Raw genomic sequence first — 24,237 nt, 5'->3', positions numbered from 1 at the left:
TTTTTCCATCCTGTTACCCAGTACACTGATTTCATCTACGATACTGGCGTTAGCCACCTGGACATTATCTACTCTTTCGCTCTGTTCTTGCACCGCTTTGGGTGTTATTTCATAGTTTTGTCTCAAACTAACAATATCACTTTGCATAGCTTCCAATGATTTCATTAACTGCAAGTCTCTCTCGTGCTGGCATCGATCACGCTCTGTTTGTTTAGCATCACGTTCAGTTTCTCGTTCTGCATACATAGCACCACGTTCTCTATCGCGTTCTGCTTGCATACGTGCAAATTCAGCCACCAATCTCTGGTAGCTTGGAAATTGAGCATGCGCTCGAACATAACTCTTAATGATTGCACTTCTGACACCTCACCTCTCTCTGGTCCGTGTCTAGTGCTTGTGGGTGGCACAGTATTTCTACTTTCAACTGAATCACTCGCTGGCAGTGGCAACATTTCTTGCCCTTCTGCCCCCAGATTCTCACATTGTACTTCCTGAACTACGCCACTAACATTAATTTGTGCCCCACTTTCTAACTTGGTATCACTGCTTGCTAACTGTTGTTCATTATCCATGTTTATATTTTTCTGACTACGCAATCTAACCATACTCAACAAAAGAAAAAATCTGGACTAAATATCCTACTACTCATGTTTCACTGACATAATCACACAAGATATGGTCATTTGTTGAAACACACTTATTATATACTACGATGACTAACTTCTCAAATGTCCTGTTATTAAAAAAAAAACACTAACAACCAACACACCACTAATGATCCGAGAACACCGCACTGAGGCTACTTTACTACCGACAGGACAACTACACTGTAGCTTTACCTTTTGGTGCAGCTGCCCCCTGGTATTGTGGTAGGTAATTAATTTTTTGATATACTGAGCTCTCTTCTTCAGCTTGCCTCTGGGTATATAGTGTTCTCATGCAAAAAATCATTTACAGGTATTACCACACAATATTGGTTACGCAATACATACAATACATGAAAAAATTATTAACTGTTCTCCAACAAAGTTCGACTACAATAATTCCCGAATTATCTCATGGGTATTTTGTGGCCACTGCTTATTCGTGCACCGCGTTGTTGGGCGCCAGTTTAATGAGAGAATAAAAAAATATATTTAGTATGTAAAAATGAATGGGTGTAAATGGGGAAGAAATGGCTTTAAATATTTTTGTTATTTACTCTTTCAGTACGAACTTTGTTGTAGAACCCCTTTTTTTACGTGTGGATAAAAAATTCATTTTAGACAGAATTAAGCACATTTAAAATTACGTGAACTTTAGCAACCCTCTCATGCTGATAAATTCGAACTACCTGCTTAATAACATTTATGACTATGAAAATTATTTAAATTAAATTTTTTACGTATTTCGTCCTTGGCACATATTTTCTAGATGCAGTGGGTTTTTAGATATTTACTGAATTCTTTCTCGGCGTTAGCCATGGAACACAAGACTGTATCTGTTAGCATAAAATGGTTAAATATTGCCAAGCCGACCTAAACGTTTAATTATCATTGATAAAACACACTTCACTGTACGTTTAAGTTATTTGCATTAGAAACTGAAAGAACCAACAGATTAACAACTTCAACGTTAATTATCCGCCTATGAATACACAAATGTAAAACCAGTAATAAATTCAGTCAGCCTCAGGATCTCTGTAAAAGAAAAATATTTCGTAATTCACTGCTGATTTTACCTGCTCCCGATTTACGGGTTTGGTTAATTTTATAGCGGAACAATTTTTTAAATGTGCCGCCGCTGCAAATCGTTCGGTCGCGGCACAGTCCAGCAACACCAACGATAATCGCTAAAAGTACTGAAAATTCTTTACAGAAATATTATAGCTGACATGGGCAAGCTAATTTACATTAGTAATACACAATTTTGATAAATTATAATGTATTTAGACCACAACAATAATTAAAATTACACACCTTTATAATTTCTCCTCTAATGGCGGCTAAAGATAGATACAGACAAAAGAAATCTACTCATTCATAAAATGCTACGTCACAGGTTCCTCTCTCTCTCAGCTCTCGAGGAAGGCGACGAAGAACGCACACCATGCAGTGCTATTTATATTATTGCTGACCATTAACATCTCTTTGTAATCCTGCAACATTATTCTCCTCTGTGGCTATATTTTACATTTTTTCATCACAGATATTAACATATTTCGTAATTCCATTATGAGTATAGAAATAGTACAATCATAAATACATCGAGAATATTATTACAGAAAATATTACAATAATAACCAACGTCCTTTATACAAAATTAAATAATATTTTTGTTAAACAATTACAGTACATACAAATTGCTTCATAGCGGCGTACATAGTACAAATAAATGTCATTTCAGATTATTAATAGTGTGTGTGCTGCCAGGGAACGTTACAAATGTTTCAAGATGGTTCAAATGGCTGTGAGCATCTTAGGTCATAAGTCCCCTAGAACTTAGAACTACTTAAACCTAACTAACCTAAGGACATCACACACATCCATGCCCGAGGCAGGATTCGAACCTGCGACCGTAGCAGTCCCGCGGTTCCGGAATGCCACGCCAGAACCTCACGACCACAGCGGCCGGCGAACGTTACAAATCCTGGCTTGTGAAAGTAAAATTAAACATCATCCAGAGCGCACACCTCGATATGGAATAGGTCTTAAAATTAGAGGATGTTATAACTTTGACGCTATCGAGTTCCTTGTGAAGATTTAGGACATACCAAAATTTGACACGCAAAATCCCAGAATATCGGTTCACGTTTATGGGCTGGAGAACAAGCACGTAATCAAGCTGGATCAGCAGCACAAGCATACTATAGTTCGACCACTCCATTTTTCGAAATTTTCTAGTGAGCCTGATCTTCATGTAAACATGCTGCCTTTCTCCAAAGGTGATAATCAGCGTTACATATGGATCAAAGACATGTCGCGGCTCCTTCGCAGCCAATTGTCGAACCATAAAGATAAGAACCGCATTTGTTTCAGGTGTCTAAATAACTTTTCAGAAGAAAATTGTTTAAAAAGCCATCTGCGTGACTGTGAATCCAAAGAACCAGTACATCTTGCTATTCCTAAAGAAGAAAACAAGTTCATTAAATTCAAGAATGCTCACCACCAGGAACAATGTCCGTTTGTTGTACACGCAGACTTCGAATGTCTCCTTGCACCTATTACCCACTGTAAAGGTAACCCTTTAGCCTCGATTCATGCAAAAACACATACCATATGAGCAGGGTACCAACTTGTATGTTCATATGATTCAAGTCTTAACCGCAATGAATCTTATGTCAAGGATAATCCTGTGATTTGGTTGGTCGCTGAGCTTGAAAATCTCTCATGAGATGTTGATAAGTTTTACAGCAACAACATCCCCATGATCGAATTGGAGAAGCATAAAAAATTATATAATGATATGGTTAACTGCCATTTTGTGGGCTGTCGTTAGATATAAAAGCTGAAACTCCGTGTAGAGATCATTGTCATCTTACAGAGATGTTCGTGGAAAGAAGGATTGTCGGTGTGCCTCTGTGTGGGCTCTAATCTCTATGATTTTATCCTCATGGTCTCTTCGCGAGATATACGTAGGATGGAGCAATATACTGCTTGACTCTTCGGTGAATGTATGTTGTCGAAACTTCAACTAAAGCCCGTACCGACCTGCTGAGCGTCTCTCCTGCAGAGTCTTCCACTGGAGTTTATCTGGCATCCCCGTAACGCTTTCGCGATTACTAAATGATCCTGTAACGAAGCGCACTGCTCTCCGTTGGATCTTCTCTATCTCTTTTATCAACCCTATCTGGTACGGATCCCACACTGCTGAGCAGTATTCAAGCAGTGGGCGAACAGGTGTACTGTAACCTACCTTTGTTTTATTTCCTTAGGATTCTTCCAATGAATCTCAGTCTGGCATCTGCTTTACCGACGATCAATTTTATATGATCATTCAATTTTAAATCCCTCCCAATGCGTACTCCCAGCTAATTTATGGAATGAACTGCTTCCAGTTGCTGACCTGCTATGTTGTAGCTAAATGATAAGGGATCTATCTTCGTATGTATTCGCAGCACATTACACTTGTCTACATTGAGATTCAATTGCCATTCCCTGCACCATGCGCCAATTCGGTGCAGATCCTCCTGCATGCCAGTACAATTTTCCATTGTTACAACCTCTATATACTACAGCATCTCCCGTAAAAAGTCTCAGTGAACTTCCGATGTCATTCACAAGGTCGTTTATGTATATTGTGAATAGCAAAGGTCCTACGACACCCCCCTACGGAACACCTGAAATCACTCTTACTTCGGAAGACTTCTCTCCATTGAGAATGACATGCTGCGTTCTGTTATCTAGGAACTCTTCAATCCAATCACACAATTGGTCTGATAGTCCATATGCTCTTACTTTGTTCATTAAACGACTGTGGGGAACTGTATCGAACGCCTTGCGGAAGTCAAGAAACGCGGCATCTACCTGGGAACCCGTGTCTATGGCCCTCTGAGTCTCGTGGACGAATAGCGCGAGCTGGGTTTCACACGACCGTCTTTTTCGAAACCCATGCTGATTCCTACAGAGTAGATTTTTAGTCTCCAGAGAAGTCATTATACTCGAATATAATAACATAACTGATCGACGTTAGAGACATAGGTCTATAGTTCTGCACATCTGTTAGACATCCCTTCTTGAAAACGGGGATGACCTGTGCCCTTTTCCAATCCTTTGGAACGCTAAGCTCTTCTAGAGACCTACGGTACACCGCTGCAAGAAAGGGGGGGGGGGGGGAGGGGGGCAAGTTCCATCGCGTACTCTGTGTAAAATCGAACTGATATCCCATCTGGTCCAGCGGCCTTTCCTCTTTTGAGCGATTTAAATTGTTTCTCTATCCCTCTGTCGTCTGTTTCGATATCTGCCATTTTGTCATCTGTGCGACAATCTAGAGAAGGAACTACAGTTCAGTCTTCCTCTGTGAAACAGCTTTGGAGAAAGACATTTAGTATTTCGGCCTTTAGTCTGTCATTTTGGTCAAAGAGTGTCTGGACATTTTGTTTTGATCCACCTACCACTTTGACATAAGACCAAAATTTCTTACGATTTTATGCCAAGTCAGTACATAGAGTTTTACTTTCGAATTCATTGAACGCCTCTCGCATAGCCCTCCTCACACTACATTTCGCTTCGCGTAATTTTTGTTTGTCTGCGAGGCTTTGGCTATGTTTATGTTTGCTGTGAAGTTCCCTTTGCTTCCGCAGCAGTTTTCTAACTCGGTTGTTGTACCACGGTGGCTCTTTTCCATCTCTTACGCTCTTGCTTGGCACATACTCATCTAACGCATATTGTCTGCCTTTTGTCACTTTTGCTAAACAGAAAAATCTTCTTACCTTTTTTAATATTTTTATTTACGGCTGCAATCATCGATGCAGTAACCGCTTTATGATCGCTGATTCCCTGTTCTGCGTTAACTGTTTCAAATAGTTGGGGTCTGTTTGTCACCAGAAGGTCTAATATGTTATCGCCACGAGTCGGTTCTCTGTTTAACTGCTAAAGGTAGTTTTTAGATAAAGCACTTTAAAAAATTTTACTGGATTGTTTGTCCATGACACCCGTTATGAACATTTGATTCTTCCAGTCTATATCCGGCAAATTAAAATCTCCACCCAGAAGTATAACATAGTGGGGAAATCTACTTGAAATATTTTCCAATTTATCTTTCAGGTGCTCAGCCACAAGAGCTGCTGCGCCAGGGGGCCTATAGAGACATACAATTATCATGTCTGAGCCTGCTTTAACGGTGACCTTCACCCAAATTATTTCACATTTCGGATCTCCGTCAATTTACTTCGATACTATTGCACTTCTTATCGCTATTAACACCCTTCCCCCTTCACTGTTCAGCCTGTCTCTGCGGTATACATTTCAATCTGAGTTTAGGATTTCATTACTGTTTACGTCTGGTTTCAGCCAATTTCTGTCCCTAGTACTATATGGGCATTGTGACCGTTTATTAATGAGAGCAGTTCTGGGACCTTTCTATAGACGCTCCTGCAGTTTACTATTAGCACATTAATATTGTCATTCCCTGTCGCATTTTGCCTACTCCTACTTTTTCCGCGTCTCAGGAGGCGTCTTGTCGGGCCTAGGGAAGGAATTCTCTAACCTAAAAAACCCACATGTGAATTCAAGTTATATTCGATATTTTGAAGTGAGTAATTTATACAGGCACGCCATGATGTAGTCACTGCCGGTTGGTGGTTATCAGTGGGTGCTCGAAGAGAATTAGAGGGATTAGGTGGAAAAATATTGGGTGTGGCGGCTGATTCTGTTGTAGGGTATGCGGTGGAGGCAGACCTAATATACTCTGTAAGTTAGCATGTAATGACAAGCTACTTGCCGTTATGTCAAGAGCAACAAGTTTCACGAAGAAGCACTATCCCTAAACTGATGACCACTGTTGGACACAAGCAGAGGTATGTAATTCATTATTGTACTCTCAAGCAGCATCTCAGCTTGAGGATGGAGCTAGGTTGAATCACCCAGGCTATTTCCTTCAGTCAGTCCCTTTGCTTGAAGGAGTATATTGAATTAAATACCGAAAAGATTGCGCTCGCGACAAGTGATATCGAAAAAGACTTTTACAAATTAATGAACAATTCCATTTTCGGTAAAACCATGCAGTGTGAGGGTGCGGGGACTGCAGTAAAGTGGCAGCAGTGCATGGGCTACAAGCTACTAGAGACCTGAGGGTGGTATTAGCCTCTTGGAGCTATGTCGGCAGGGAACCTGTAGTATGCAGTCGCGAAGTAATTTCTGTGTCGCATCGTCAGTGTGAGGGTGTGGGAGCGCAGGGCCTACAGAATGTGAGGAACGAACGCGATATTTTGATTAGGACCGACTGAGACGGGCGCTGGGGCGTAAGAGACTGCATCACCAGACCAAATTTTAAGCGGGTCACAATTTTCAATGAGAACTTCGTTGCTGTGTTTTCAGTAGGATTACGAAACCAACCTATATGGGTATGTGTATACTAGACATCTCCAAACTCCACGTTTACAGATTCCACGATGAGTTTGCTAAAACTCATTTCCTGCAGCCAAAGTTACTTTATATGGATACAGATAGCTTTGTCTACTGAGTGAAAAACTGCGATCCATATGAAGTAATTAGGTGTCACGGTAATGAATTCGACACACTGTGATATGCAGAAAAAGAAGGTCATCGGCTGAATGAAAAAAGGGATGGGAGGATTGACGATTGTGGAGTTTGTGTGTCTAAGACCCAAAATGTATGCATACCTTACAATAGATGGGGCCACCCACAGGTGGGCTGAGGATGTGCGATGTGCGGCATCCCGTGTTCTCACGGTTGAAGACTAATCGCAGTGCCTGTATGGTGGATTTCGCAATACTCCCCCACAACCTCCGCATTTGGTACAGAAAACTAGTATTCGATCGCGAGGTCACGAGGTGTACAATGTGATGCAAACTAAAGTTGGATTGTCACCTAATGACGATGAAAGAGCCATTTGCGATGATGGAATCGAAACTCTCCCGTACTCTATTTACTTGAAACGCGAGAGGGAGCGGGGGACTCCGACTACAGGCTCCCTGTACCTAATAACATGGCTCTTTTATCAGAGTTCAAATATTGTATGTGTGATGTGTAGCGTTCCTGAATGTGGGAGTCCTTATGTGCCTCTGTTTGTGAGTGTGTTTGAGTGTGGATGTCTGTGTATATACACTCCTGGAAACTGAAATATGAACACCGTGAATTCATTGTCCCAGGAAGGGGAAACTTTATTGACACATTCCTGGGGTCAGATACATCACATGATCACACTGACAGAACCACAGGCACATAGACACAGACAACAGAGCATGCACAATGTCGGCACTACTACAGTGTATATCCACCTTTCGCAGCAATGCAGGCTGCTATTCTCCCATGGAGACGATCGTAGAGATGCTGGATGTAGTCCTGTGGAACGGCTTGCCATGCCATTTCCACCTGGCGCCTCAGTTGGACCAGCGTTCGTGCTGGACGTGCAGACCGCGTTAGATGACGCTTCATCCAGTCCCATACATGCTCAATGGGGGACAGATCCGGAGATCTTGCTGGCCAGGGTAGTTGACTTACTCCTTCTAGAGCACGTTGGGGGCACGGGATACATGCGGACGTGCATTGTCCTGTTGGAACAGCAAGTTCCTTTGCCTGTCTAGGAATGGTAGAACGATGGGTTCGATTACGGTTGGGATGTACCGTGCACTATTCAGTGTCCCCTCGACGGTCACCAAGAGGTGTACGGCCAGTGTAGGAGATCGCTCCCCACACCATGATGCCGGGTGTTGGCCCTGTGTGCCTCGGTCGTATGCAGTCCTGATTGTGGCGCTCACCTGCACGGCGCCAAACACGCATACGACCATCATTGGCACCAAGGCAGAAGCGACTCTCATCGCTGAAGACGACACGTCTCCATTCGTCCCTCCATTCACGCCTGTCGCGACACCACTGGAGGTGGGCTGCACGATGTTGGGGCGTGAGCGGAAGACGGCCTAACGGTGTGCGGGACCGTAGCCCAGCTTCATGGAGACGGTTGCGAATGGTCCTCGCCGATACCCCAGGAGCAACAGTTGCTGGGAAGTGGCGGTGCGGTCCCCTACGGCACTGTGTAGGATTCTACGGTCTTGGCGTGCATGCGTGCGTCGCTGCGGTCCGGTCCCAGGTCGACGGGCACGTGCACCTTCCGCCGACCACTGGCGACAACATCGATGTACTGTGGAGACCTCACGCCCCACGTGTTGAGCAATTCGGCGGTACGTCCACCCGGCCTCCCCCATGCCCACTATACGCCCTCGCTCAAAGTCCGTCAACTGCACATACGGTTCACGTCCACGCTGTCGCGGCATGCTACCTGTGTTAAAGACTGCGATGGAGCTCCGTATGCCACGGCAAACTGGCTGACACTGACGGCGGCGGTGCACAAATGCTGCGCAGCTAGCGCCATTCGACGGCCAACACCGCGGTTCCTGGTGTGTCCGCTGTTCCGTGCGTGTGATCATTTCTTGTACAGCTCTCTCGCAGTGTCCGGAGCAAGTATGGTGGGTCTGACACACCGGTGTCAATGTGTTCTTTTTTCCATTTCCAGGAGTGTATATGAAGGGATTATTTCAATAGTGGTACTCTAGTATATATGCTTGAATATTTCTGGTATCTCAAATGCAGATTTTTCAGTGCTCATTTAACTTTAGGACTCTATATCGCAATATATTGTAAATAATGACCATAATATCAAGGCAGGCTATATAAGCAGTAAGTGCTGGGAAAAAAAAAAATTATAAAAAATTTAAAAATGTGCGACGTGTATAAAGGACTTAAGAAATTGAACCCAAATTATCAAAAAAGTTGAAAAACGTAAATGAAGGAAGGAAAATAGTTTACCGTATCATTTCTCGCTTTGGAAATAATGTGCGTGTGTGAGTGGACAAGTGCACTTGTAAATAAATTAGTTTTTAAGTTTCACCTACCGCTAGCTATCCAAGTCACACTAGTTTTAACTGTGAGTTCCACCCAGTTCATTTTAGTGCAGCTGTTTGGGATGAACATTTTAGGGCCATCCGCTTCATTGTATTATTAAATTATTTCAGCTGCTTGAGGTGGAAAATGTTTAGAGCCACCCAGTTCAAAGTATAAATTAAGTCTTCTGCTTGGGTGGAAGTTCACTAGTAATAGTATTAGTGTAAGTGAAACTATACCTCTGCAATAGCTGTAACCAGTACTGCAATGTAGACAAAAAATTTCTATCATTACTATTACTTTTTAAAATTATGAACTTTAAATTAAAAAAATCTGTTACAAGAACTGTGAATTTAAAAGCAGTATTACTTCGTGTACTGTAAAAACAACAATATTTCTGGATGTAAAGCTGTATTACTACTGTGTGTATTTATGTCTGAATAAAAATTGTTATTCATTACCATATAACTTTGTTGTTACTTCGCTAATCCCTACCCTTACAAATGAATATAAAGGCTGTGCAAAATGAACAAGAAGTTAGTTTAAAGCATGAGGGAGGTGACGTTTAAGATGGATAAAAAAACAAAATACATATCTAAACATTCATGGTGGTGTCTTTTTGTTCTATATCGTGTCTCCTTAACACTTTCGCGCAACGACACTCTGAGCATGTTTTTTAGAGAATTGACTAGTTTGAACCTGGGACCTGTTGCTGGTAAGGCGACGCCAGACCACACACGACATGTAGAATTCAGAAGAGTTCAGTGAGACTAGAGATGATACAACCAAATACTTAATGATTTCAGCGTCAGCTCCACTGCACTCACTGTAAAAGAATCTTAATACTAACTAAATTTAGTGGAAGGGGTTCAAGGTTCAAAAATTAATGGTTCAAATGGCTCTGAGCACTATGGGACTCAACTGCTGTGGTCATTAGTCCCCTAGAACTTAGAACTACTTAAACCTAACTAACCTAAGGACATCACACACATCCATGCCCGAGGCAGGATTCGAACCTGCGACCGTAGCAGTCGCACGGTTCCGGACTGCGCGCCTAGAACCGCGAGACCACCGCGGCCGGCGGGGTTCAAGGCTTACCTACTTTTAGTTAGCTGGTAAAATAAAGTCGAAAAAGCAGTTAAGCTTACGATTGCAAATTTTATTCTACTCACAAAACATTGTTTAAAAGTTGCACTATTGATAAAAGGAAGTGTTTTAATACAGGATGGTAAAAACCAACTGCGTTCAACAAAAATGTGAACGAATATTCCCTGAGTGGGTTTCCAAGTTCTACAATGGATCGAAGGATGACCTATGCCATACCACGTCTATAACCTAGTCTTAAATTAAGTTTCACAAAAGAGAAAACTATCAAAATGATCTACAGTGACCCTCAATTATCTTTAATTACTTATCTAACTTGTCGTAAATTACAGTGGCTGATGTGGCTTCTCAATAATTATACAACAGAGAAATCATCGCATTTCAGATTTTTACTTCAAGTGGCAAATGTAAACACCATGAGCTTTAATTTACGATCGACACTAGTGTTACGCAAAAAGGGGGTGTAACAGATGAAACTTCTGCAGTTCTGAGTGAAGCTTTATGCGCTGTTATGTGGCATTGCGTGCGTTCATTACCTTGTCGTTGGTTAGGCAGCTTCAGGGAGGCAGCGGCCGGCGCTGCAGCCATCCAGCTCGCCGTCTCGGAACTAACTCACTCCTAACTTCTCCTTACTACAATTTATCGAAGTTGGTTTAAAAAAAACTATCTGGCTGTGTTTTCATCTGACCAATCAGCGTCTCAAGCTCCGCCTACAAAAATTCTGTCTATCCAATGAGAAACGTTATACTTTTCGTGGTGGGGCAATGTTTTTAAAGTTTGCAACGTAACAGAGACGCAAAAAAGTCTCACACTAAAACGTGTGGGTGGTGTGGTCTTAGCGGTAGGCTGGCGACGTGGGTGTCCGTCCCTTATCGTACGGCCTTCTAGCTTAACATGGTTCTGCTCTCGGCTTCTGTTCTTGTTTCTCCCCTCGGAACTGCATCTGTCTCACGGTGGGAAGATACAACATACATTTAGGCATTCTTGTATTAGTCTGTGGTATTCCATTTGCTCACTCGTTACTCGTATTACTTTGGTTAATTTAATGTCACGATTTATTCGGAGCTATGTGACATACTACTGGATTTTCTTATCATGTCAATGTTTTCATGGAAAGTGTTGGATTTGTCTGACACCTTACATATCACCACCCTTTGAACTTAATTTTTGCACTGAATTTAGGCAATGATTGAATCGTTGTCTAAGTCAGTCAAAAATTTTCTAATTTATCTAAATTTTGTTGCGTACTGTTCAGCCAAGTTATTCTGTTCTATGCTAGTTTGTATTACTAATTTATATTTTTATATTCTTCCACATTATAATTAAAAATGACCTGAGAAGAATACTTTTATACTATTATTAATTTTTAATTTTTCTTTCTTTATTTAAGTGTGAAGTTTGTTTTTTAAGAAGTTTGTTATCGAAAGTGAGGAGTCTTTCACATCGATTTTCTTAGAAATATTGTTTTTATAAATGTAGTAATTAAGTAAAATCTATTCCTAACACATTTTCTACATATCATGTACAAGTAAAATGTTTTTGTTTCTAGACAATCATTTCAACATTGTTACAGTAACAAATAAGAATTATTTCCAAGAATTTCTTTGACAAAGAAACATACACACACAAGTAATCAGATATTATCCTAACAAATGGTACAAATGTTATAAAAAAGGAAAACATCCAACAAGAACTTTTGTCCTTTGTATACTGTCCATTTCAGAACTAATGACTTATTTTTTCGACAGTCTATTTTTTACTAAAGCCCATAGTCAATTACTGTTATTTTGTAGTTTATTAGCTGTCTGGTGTGCTTAACTTATTTGGTTTTTCACACTTTTCTTTTGCACAATTCCTACATCACATAATTTGATTTCACACATTCACACAATCCTATGAATGTTTAAGCATGAGGATGGCGAATGGTTTTGGATGAAGGCGATGGACTTGAGGGAGATGGATGTGGGCAATTATTTGATGTACAACTTCATTTGTCATTCCTTGTTGGCTTTGCAAGTGTGTGTTGCTGTTGTGGAGGTCCCATAATGGAATGGAGCTGTGAGTGCAGAATCTCGTGGTTTACTTGCATTGTGTGTCATCGTTATGTGTCGCTGAAAGCGGTCGTTTTTCGTTGTAATACTTCACAGACAACTAGTTTACAATAGGATAGGGATTTGGGAAGGTATGTCGTCTAGTCTTCACCCATCTTCTTTCTTGGTCTCAATCTTGCGAATCTTCAACTTCTGTTCTTCCTGCTTTTCCTCTGCTTCTTACTTGCTTCTTGGTTCTTCTCTGGGCAGGATATGGAAATATTTATTGATAACTAGTTGCTTTGAAGTTCTCCTCCTAGTAACAGTTTGATAAATTGTTTGGGCGCGTTATTTTTACTTTGTGGAAGTTTTCTTCAGTTTCTTGCAACAGCGTGCTGTTTAATAGCAGTAGTGTGACTCTTACACATATTTTTGCCAGCGGTGGCTTGCCCAAGCGGACTTCTCGTCGGACCGTTTTTTGCTCGCTCCGCTGAGTCGGGGGCGCTCTGGGGTTTACGAGCGGCGAAAGTCGGGTGTCTGTTTGTCTGTCCATTCTGACGTTCGGCGTCCCATCGCGTCTCACTGTGCGGCTCCATGTTCCATCCCAGCAGGGTTCCCCCTAGCGGGCAAATTTATTGCCCACTTTCGCTACAAGAAGGTCACTCTGTTGGCCTCACTGTCCTCGTGTCTTGCTAATTACTTCCTTTTCTTTCTTGATACTTCTTGCGTTGCAACTTGTGGGTCATTCCATCTGGTCTTTGTTGGAGTTTTTACAATGGTTCTTACAAAAAGTTTTACTTTTAATCATCTAACATATGTCTAGTATGTACATTGTTTTGCACCTTCCTAAAAAGCGTTACAAATTTCGGCGCCCTTTCCATGTTACAATTCTAAGATATTTGGAGTCTTAACGTCTACTCAAGAATCCTCAAATTCGATTTATATTTTTTTGTAGTGTCGTGGTGTATAGCATTTTAGTATTTCATGCTGTTAGACTATCAGCCGGCCGCGGTGGTCTCGCGGTTCTAGGCGCGCAGTCCGGAGCCGTGCGACTGCTACGGTCGCAGGTTCGAATCCTGCCTCGGGCATGGATGTGTGTGATGTCCTTAGGTTAGTTAGGTTTAAGTAGTTCTAAGTTCTAGGGGACTGATAACCACAGCAGTTGAGTCCCATAGTGCTCAGAGCCATTTTGTTAGACTATCTACGTTTTCTCCCTTCACCTTAATCTATGGTACTATTGGTGTTATTATTGAAACTACTTTCTTTTTCCCACCTTCCTCTCTCTTCATTCTTCTTTCTCCTGACGATCTTATCTGCAACATAATCTTGAAATATTGTGCTGATTACTTACGAGTAATAAAATTAATCTTCCAACTTTTACTGAAAGTGCTTAATACTGCCAGTCTTAGGTAAAAATACCTCTGCTTTATCTCGTAAAATACCCTCTAATTCTCTTTCCGAAATACCTTGAATTTCTTGTAATTTTTCGTCGATTGCTTTATGGACTTCTAACATGAGTTGAGGCGATTCCACCTTTTGTGCATACCATCCTAATTCTCCATCCTCTTTATCTCGCGTAATTCTTAATTGTTTGTTTATAACTGGTATTTCTTCTAATTTTAGCTTTTGCTCAAAGAGAAGTGTGACATTCCCGAATGTTACGCTACCTTTCCCCATATCTATTATCACTCGTCTCTCATTTAAAAAAATCTGCACCTATAATCAAATCTACAGTTAGTTTAGGTATAATCACGAAGTTGAGACTTCGATCTTTTCACCTTGGCACGAAAGAGTTAACCTTGTTTGTCTCGTTGCTTCCGCAGCATTGTTTCTAATAGGACCTCTTACTTTAATCTTACGTGTTTTCAGAACTGGCAATTCCTCATTGGCATTACACTGCATAAATAAATTTTCTGAGATCGCAGTCAGTTCACTTCCGCTATCAATTACAATATTGACTAGGATATGCTTTACCATGGCCTTCACAATTGGTTGAATTTGAAATGGTTGGTTCTGTTCTTCTTCTTCTTGCATCAACGAATCCTCCACTGAATCATACATGAGTCTTTTTAGGAATTTCCCTTGTGAATTCGAACTTTCTGTAGGATAAGCTTCGACTGCTACTTCTCTCTCTTTTATTTCCTCTTCTCTCTTTCTTCCTTCATTTACGCTTTCTTCTACATCCTCTACTTTTTCCTCATCCTCGTCTATATTCTCCTTCTTCGTTGCTACTTCCACATAATCGCATCTAAATGCTCTAATTATCTCTTCATAACTTCCTTCATTATATACGTTGGGTTGTGTGCCCACTTGTAACTTATTTTCAACTTCTGTCGACTGCGCATTATCCTCATTGAATTCGCTTTTCCTGGTTTCCATCTCAAATAGCTCTGAAATACTCATTACTTCGTCCTTTCCTCCTACATTCGTTGTGCGTGCCTCTGGTAATTCATCTTCCTCGTCAGTATTCTCCCAATTAATTTCGTCCCAACACGTTATTGTTATTTTCTTGTCTTCGTTTTCATCTGGTCCCTGCGGATTTGTTTCTTCCTTCTTCTCTTCTTGTGATAAGATTTTTACTTCTCTGTTCAAGGTGCTGCAATTGTCCTGGGTCGGTGCGTCATCCTCTTTGGCATGGGCGCTTAGCTGTCAACTCGAACGTTTATTGGGGTTTGGTGGTCTTACCTCCAATTCTTCTATCTGTATTCGCTTTTCTTGTTCAGTTTGTTGATAGTGGTTTCTTTGTTGATAATTTGTCGGTCTATTGGTTCTCCAGTACCCGTTCCGGTTGTCGTTATTCCCTCTGTAATAGTTGTTGCCGTTTCTTGGTGAATTATAGTTATTGCCATATTCTCTTCTAAATCCATAACCGGTTCTTTGTTGAAATCTATTGTCGTTTCTTGGTGCGAAGTTATCACGTGGTTCGTAATTATTGTTTCTTCGTGCTGTGTCTTGTGGATTCCACTGCTTTTTGCTTTCGTTTTCACGTGCACTTCGTCTTTTTCTTGCGTCATCTTCCGAAAATATGAATTCTAGTTCCCTCAGAATACCTTTAAATGCTTCGACGTCATTTCCTCCGCGACCAACTAATGATTGCTGGTATTTCAATGGTAGCTTCATCGCGCATGATTTAATTAACTCTCCGTCACTGTATCGTACATCTAAGCATTGATTTTTCTTTGCCATTACTTCGAAAAATTTCACGGGACTCATCTCTCCTGAATTTTCAAAATATGGGTTCTGCAATAATTCGTGCTTTACTCTATTCTGTGCTTCGCTGGACCAATATCGTGAGAGAAACTTCTTTCTGAAATCTTCGTACGATCGGCATGTCGCTGCAACATTCTGCTTGGTTTCTGCGACTGTTCCTGACATGTGTGCACATATAAAGTCTAATTTGTGTGCTAGCGTCCAGTGTTCTGATAATCCTACTCGGAATTGATCAATAAAAGTTCGTGGATGTAATGAGTTTCCTACTAGAAATTGTTGAAATTTTCTGACTGTGAGGAAATGATCGTTGTCGTACTTCTTCATAGTTCCATATGAAATTCGCGATTCTTCGCCACTTTTGTTTCTGATCATTTCTCCCGTCGTTCTTTCCGGTTGTGGTAGATCCATTGGATATTGTCCACTGTAACTTTCGCCTACCCTTTCGTAGTATCGCTGGAGTGGTATGCAATAATTTTCTTCCATCGGTTGTGAACGTGTAGCTGAATGCATTGCACTGTACTCTTCGCGACCTGGCCTTCCATTGTCACGTATTAGTTGGGTATCTTGTCTGGCTAACCTTGCTGCTTCATTGCACGATCCAAACATCCTTGAAACATACATTTGTGGTTCCGCATGTGTTTGTGATGACGTTTGTTCATCAAGAATTTCGAAACGTGTTTGTTGCTGTGCAGGCTCTCTGATTTCACGTATGTTACTTTCCGCCTGTGATTGGAATCGCAAATGCGTAATATCTTCATTAGTTGCTTGTTTTTCCGGTGCTGTTACAGATACGGATGTGGTTGCAGACTCTGTGCTTGTTCGATCCTGTTCACTACGCTCTTCAATGGTTTGCAACAACTCTGTTCGCAATTTCTGAAATTGTCGCTTCGTTTGCGCTTCTATTTTGACTATGCGGTTATCATATCTTTTCAGCGCTGCTTTTGTGATACGTTTGTGTAACACACTGTTTTCAACAATTTCACGCGCTGTACCTGTTGCTTGTCTAGTATTTACGTTTATCCGTTTCTCTAGTTTCTTGACTTCTCTCTGGGTGTTGTTACGAAATGTTTTGATCTCGTCCTGAGTGTCATTACGCAATGTTTGTACGTCCACTTGTACCTTCTCAATGTCTGTTCTCAATTGATTGTAACCTATCACTTCTCGAGATTCTTTTGCCTCATCTTCAATATTACTTAGATGTAACTGATTTTTTTTGTTTTGTTCTTTAATCTCACGCATTTGTCTCGTGGTTTCTGCATTCTGAATTTGACTTTGGTTCGCTATGTCTTTATTTTGCCTTGTCTTGGTTTCCGTAATTTGTTGTAATCATTCTGCCAGGTTGGTGGGTCCTATTGCGTTTTCTTCCGACGTCCTACGTTCTGTGCTTTCGCCCAATTGTTGGTTTGCAACCGATTGCATTGAACTGTGCTGTGACACGTTTCTGCTCGCATTCCTTGTACTCTGTGGTGAGGGAGCTCTGATTACTTGTACTATGGGTTCTACGTATTTAAGACGCAAGTTAGAATCCTCATCGACTGTCTCACTACTTTCCTGCTCCTCTGTCGTATGCTGACCTAGGTTTTCTGTGCCTTGGCGTACATTATCCCCGTTATGGTGGGTTATTTGTCCTATTTCTCGCGATACTACATCGTCTGTTGTACTGTTCTTTATTCTCTGTCCATTTTCATGCTGGGTCTCTACCTCAGTTCGGTCAAGGTCTCGATCTGCCATTGCTAATCTTTCCGAATCCCTTATTTTCTGTCTTAAAAGCAATTCACGCACCCTACTTCGCGTCAACATGCACTCATACGATCTCACGCGTTTCATAAACGTTTTGTTCACACGACTTGACAAATCATTCACTTACTTGTTGTTGTTGGTGGTGGTGGTTAGTGCTTAACGTCCCGTCGACAACGAGGTCATTAGAGACGGAGCGCAAGCTCGGGGTAGGGAAGGATTGGGAAGGAAATCGGCCGTGCCCTTTCAAAGGAACCATCCCGGCATTTGCCTGAAACTATTTAGGGAAATCACGGAAAACTTAAATCAGGATGGCTGGAGACGGGATTGAACCGTCGTCCTCCCGAATGCGAGTCCAGTGTGCTTACTTGTTGGGTCAGAACAAACTTGTCAACGATGAATCCGCCATCTGTGCGCTTGCATTGGAGAGAAAACTTAATTCCAACAATTTCTTTAAAATTCATAACTTAATTTTGCTATTGTCTCTGCTAGAATTCTCCCTTTTTTGAATACTTTTACTATGTATCGCTGCAGCTACTGTTTTCGACTATGTATAACTTAAAGAAAAAAAATTACTATAAAAATTTTTCAGCAGGTATTTTTCTGACCTAATTAGGCATTTGGTTAACCTTCAGTCATGGTACTTTACCATCCTGGCAGGGTCGCCATTTTCTAAACATTCATGGTGGTGTGTTTTTGTTCTATATCGTGTCTCCCTACTACTTTCGCTCAACGACGCTCTGAGCATGTTTTTTCAGGGAATTGACTAGTTTGAACCTGGGATCTGTTGCCACACATGACATGTAGAATTCAGAAGAGTTCAGTGAGACTAGCGATGATATAACCAAGTACTTAATGATTTCAGCGTCAGCTCCACTGCACTCCCTCTAAAAGAATCTTAATACTAACTAAATTTAGTGGAAGGGGTTCAAGGCTTTCCTATTTTTAGTTATCTGGCAAAATAACGTCGAAAAAGCAGTTAAGTTTACCATTGAAAATTTTATTCTACTCACAAAACATTGTTTATAAGTAGCACTATTGATAAAAGGAAGTGTTTTAATACAGGATGGTAAAAACCAACTGCGTTCAACAAAAATGTGAACGAATATTCCCTGAATGGGTTTCCAAGTTCTACAATGAATCGAAGGATGACCTATGCCATATCACGTCTATAATCTAGTCTTAAATTAAGTTTCACAAAAGAGAAAACTATCAAAATGGTCTACAGTGACCCTCAATTATTTTTAATTACTTATCTAACTTGTCGTAAATTACAGTAATTACATAACAGAGAAATCATCGCATTTCAGATTTTCACTTCAAGTGGCAAATGTGAACAGCATGAGCTTTAATTTACGATCGACACTAGTGTTACGCAAAAAGGGGGTGTAACAGATGAGACTTCTGCAGTTCTGAGTGAAGCTTTATGCACTGTTATGCGGCATCGCGTGCGTTCATTACCATATCTTGGTTAGGCAGCTTCAGGGGGGCAGCGGCCGGCGCTGCAGCCATCCAGCTCGCCGTCTCGTAACGAACTAACTCCTAACTTCTCCTTACTACAATTTACCGAAGTTGGTTTAAAAAAAAAAACTATCTGGCTGTGTTTTCATCTGACCAATCAGGGTCTCAATGTTAACCTTAAGCTCTGCCAAGAAACATTCTGTCTATCCAATGAGAAACGTTATACTTTTCGTGGTGGGGCAATGTTTTTAAAGTTTGCAACGTAACAGAGACGCAAAAAAGTCTCACGCTAAAACGTGCGGGTGGTGTGGTCTTAGCGGTAGGCTGGCGACGTGGGTGTCCGTCCGTTATCGTACGGCCTTCTAGCTTAACACGGTTCTGCTCTTGGCTTCTGTTCTCGTTCCTCCCCTCGGAACTGCGTCTGTCTCACGGTGGGAAGGTACGACATGCATTTAGGCATTCTTGTATTAGTCTGTGGTATTCCATTTGCTCACTCGTTACTCGTATTACTTTGGTTAATTTAATGTCACGATTTATTCGGAGCTATGTGACATACTACTGGATTTGCTTATCATGTCAGGGTTTTCATGGAAGGTGTTGGATTTGCCTGACACCTTACATATAACCACCCTTCGAACTTAATTTTTGCACTGAATCTAGGCAATGATTGAATCGTTGTCTAAGTCAGTCAAAAATTTTCTAATTTATCTAAATTTTGTTGCGTACTGTTCAGCCACGTTATTCTGTTCTATGCTATGTCACAGCACTTGATCGTTAATACAGCAAGCTGCACAATACCTGTAAGTGGGCAATAGTTAATCACACAGTCATGCAGGACTAGAGGATACGCTACAGTGTGCTCTGGGAAATTTGATGAAGATTCAGATTCTGTATATACACCTATCGGTCCTGATTTAATTATCTCATTATGCTTAGAACAGTCTATCACGATGATTGGTACCAGCTACATGAATTTCTGTGAACTGAGTAGGCATTCTTCCTCTTCAATATCTTCATAGTAAGAAGCACGGAATCTTGCATACATGTCAAATGCTACACTTCATACATTCCGATCCCACAGTAACTCGTCATACGAATAGAATTCGGAATTCAAGTAGACTCTGGGATTAGTTAAATTACAGTTGTCAAATACAGTGGAATCATTGGCTAAATTTCCCCTTCTACAACTACATCTACATATACATCTACATGACTACTCTGCAATTCACATTTAAGTGCTTGGCAGAGGGTTCATCTAACCACAATCATACTATCTCTCTACCATTCCACTCCCGAACAGCAAGCGGGAAAAGCGAACACCTAAACCTTTCTGTTCGAGCTCTGATTTTTCTTATTTTATTTTGATGGTCATTCCTACCAATAGTAGGTTGGGCTTAACAAACTATTTTCGCATTCGGAAGAGAAATTTGGTGATTTCGTAAGTAGATCTCGCTGCGACGAAAAACGTCTTTGCTTTAATGACTTCCATCCCAACTCGCGTATCATATCTGCCACACTCTCTCCCCTATTACGTGCGAATACAAAACGAGCTGCCCTTTTTGCACCCTTTCGATGTCCTCCGTCAATTCCACCTGGTAGGGATCCCACACCGCGCAGCAACATTCTAACAGAGGACGAACGAGTGTAGTGTAAGCTGACCCTTTAGTGGACTTGTTGCATCTTCTAAGTGTCCTGCCAATGAAACGCAGCCTTTGGCTCGCCTTTCCCACAATATTATCTATGTGGTCTTTCCAACTGAAGTTGTTCGTGATTTTAACACCCAGGTACTTAGTTGAATTGACAGCCTTGACAATTGTACTATTTATCGAGTGATCGAATTCCAACGGATTTCTTTTGGAACTCATGTGGATCACCTCACACTTTTCGTTATTTAGCGTCAACTGCCACCTGCCACACCATATAGCAATCTTTTCTAAATCGCTTTGCAACTGATACTGGTCTTCGGATGACCTTACTAAACGGTAAATTACAGCATCATCTGCGAACAACCTAAGAGAACTGCTCAGATTGTCACCCAGGTCATTTATATAGATTAGGAACAGCAGAGGTCCCAGGACGCTTCCCTGGGGAACACCTGATATCACTTCAGTTTTACTCGATGATTTGCCGTCAATCACTACGAACTGTGACCTTCCTGACAGGAAATCACGAATCCAGTCGCACAACTGAGACGATACCCCAAAGGCCCGCAGCTTGATTAGAAGTCGCTTGTGAGGAACGGTGTCAAAAGCTTTCCGGAAATCCAGAAATACGGAATCAACCTGAGATCCCCTGTCGATAGCGGCCATTACTTGGTGCGAATAAAGAGCTAGCTGCGTTGCACAAGAACGATGTTTTCTGAAACCATGCTGATTGCGTATCAATAGATCGTTCCCTTCGAGGTGATTCATAATGTTTGAGTACAGTATATGCTCCAAAACCCTACTGCAAACCGACGTCAATGATATAGGTCTGTAGTTCGATGGATTACTCCTACTACCCTTATTAAACATTGGTGCGACCTGCGAAATTTTCCAATCTGTAGGTAGAGATCTATCGGTGAGCGAGCGGTTGTATATGATTGCTAAGTAGAAAGCTATTGTATCAGCGTAATCTGAAAGGAACCTAATCGATATACAATCTGGACCGAAGACCTGCCCATATCAAGCGATTTGAGTTGCTTCGCAACCCCTAAGGTATCTATTTCTAAGAAACTCATGCTAGCAGCTGTTCGTGTTTCAAATTCTGAAATATTCCATTCGTCTTACCTGGTGAAGGAATTTCGGAAAACTGCGTTCAATAACACCGCTTTAGCGGCACAGTCGTCGGTAACAGTACCATCGCCACTGCGAAGGTATTGACTGCGTCTTGCCGCTTGTATACTTTACATACGACCAGAATTCCTTCGGATTTTCATCCAAATTTCGAGACAATGTTTCGTTGTGGAACCTATTAAAGGCATCTCGCATTGAAGTCCGTGCCAAATTTCACACGTCTGTAAATTTTAGCCAATCTTCGGGATTTCGCGTTCTTCTGAACTTCGCATGCTTTTTCCGTTGCTTCTGCAACAGCTTTCGGACCTGTTTTGTGTATCATGGGGGATGAGTTCCATCTCTTACCAATTTATGAGGTATGAATCTCTCAATTGCTTTTGCTACTATATCTTTGAATTTGAGCCACATCTCGTGTACATTTGCTTAGTTAGTTCGGAAGGAATGGAGATTGTCTCTTAGGAAGTCTTCTAGTGACACTTTATCCGCTTTTTTAAATAAAATTATTTTGCGTTTGTTTCTGGTGGATTTGGAAGAAACGGTATTGAGCCTAGCTACAACGATCTTGCGATCAGTAATCCCTGTATCAGTCATGATGCTCTCTATTAGCTCTGGATTGTTTGTGGCTAAGAGGTCAAGTGTGTTTTCGCAACCATTTACTATTGGTCTGGAATGCAAGTATGATGAATCGTTGTGTTTCCAGTCCATGTTTGTCTGCTCGCTGTCAGTAGAACTGGAAAGTTAATGGCAGATATCTACCGGTATTCAGAACTTTTAAAATCTTCAAACGCTCCTCGTCTGCCACAGTGATGTGCGGCATTTTCCATATAATTTTACTGATGATATCCTGATTCTCCTCTTGAGCTCCTTGAATGTATGAGTGCTCCGTGCCAGAATAATCTCCTGTTTAGCATTCAAAATAATTTGATGCATGTCCTCAAAGTACCCCATAAATATTTTTAAGGGTATGAATGCAGTAAATCGGCGGTAATCTTCTGCTGTTGTGCTCACAGGCTCGTCTATGAAGCACCCTGCATTTTCTAAGGCATTCAAATCTGAGGGTGATTGTGAGTTTTAAGGGTTGAAGCTATGCCGACATTACGTTTATGATCAGTCTCTACCCCATTAAGTTCATAACATATTTGCTGGAACAGGAATGCCAAAGTATTACGTGTAAGCCTTGATCCCACTGTATGACTGCCATCCCTTTTGTTATAGGATCCATCCAAATATATGAAACTCTTGCATGGAAGAGTTAAAGCGTCTTGATGCTGGATGACAATCCTGATTTCATCGTTCTTGTTAAATGTCGTTGAAGCATAAGGTTTATACGAAAAGTATTCCTGGAGTATGATTCGCTCATCATATTCCAGTGGGTGAGATATATTGAGCGACGACGTCATTGCGTGGTTTCAAGCCTACTGATTTAATAAACTTGTAGTTCACAACTGTTATCACCTTGCGGATCTCCTGCGAAGTGCTATGTTGTACACTGCGTGCGCTGGTTTTGCACCTTACGTCCATCTTGTCGTAGATGTAGTCGTACAATGATTCCCTCACCACGACAGGCAACAAGTTGATTAATCTGACCAAAATTACGCAGCTCCAGACAGTCTAATGTCTGAACAGTCACTGGAAGGTATGTAACGGTGGTAGGAGTCTCAACAATTTTATACCCTGTTCCAAATGATGGGAAGAATCCGTAAACTGAATTAACTAATGTATCAAAATATCCACGGGTGTACTGCCGGTCTATAGTGTCCAATGGGCACAATATTTCGGCGATCAAACATGTCGCCATCATCAGGTGAACTGACGGACTGAGCTCCTGTGAACGCGCCGGCACGGAGATCCGTACGCTATGGCTGCTCAGGGGGAACTGGGTTCGGTCGCGGCGGCGGCCGATTTAAATACCCTCCGCCCGCAGGCCGCTCCCTCCGCCGTCCGCGCCCCGCGCCACGGTAGCGCGGTGGAACAGATTGCGAAGGCGTCTGAGATGACGTCGGTGTGATGGCTCTGTCCGCCGTGGTCGTCACAACTATGCGTTTGCTCGATTTACTCTTGATTAACCCAATCGCTGGTTCCCAAGCCTTGCTAAGATTATAGCCACAGTCACGGTTTATGAGGTCGTCATTGGTGCGAATTTCGATGGCCTCTCTAACAACGCTGTCCCAGTATCTCGAGTCTGTACCAGAATCCTCGTGCGGTCATACTCCATAGCGTGATTTTCCGACAAACAATGTTCAGCGACCGCCGACTTGCTCGGATACATCAGTCGAGTGTGCCTCTGGTGTTCACGGCATCGATCCTCGACGGTACGCATCGTCTGACCAATATACGACTTGCCACATTGACACTGAATCTGGTACACGCCGGCCTTCCTCA

The sequence above is a fragment of the Schistocerca gregaria genome, chromosome 1, assembly GCF_023897955.1.
Source record: "Schistocerca gregaria isolate iqSchGreg1 chromosome 1, iqSchGreg1.2, whole genome shotgun sequence".
NCBI lineage: Eukaryota > Metazoa > Arthropoda > Insecta > Orthoptera > Acrididae > Schistocerca > Schistocerca gregaria.
Note: the sequence above shows the minus strand (reverse complement) of the source record.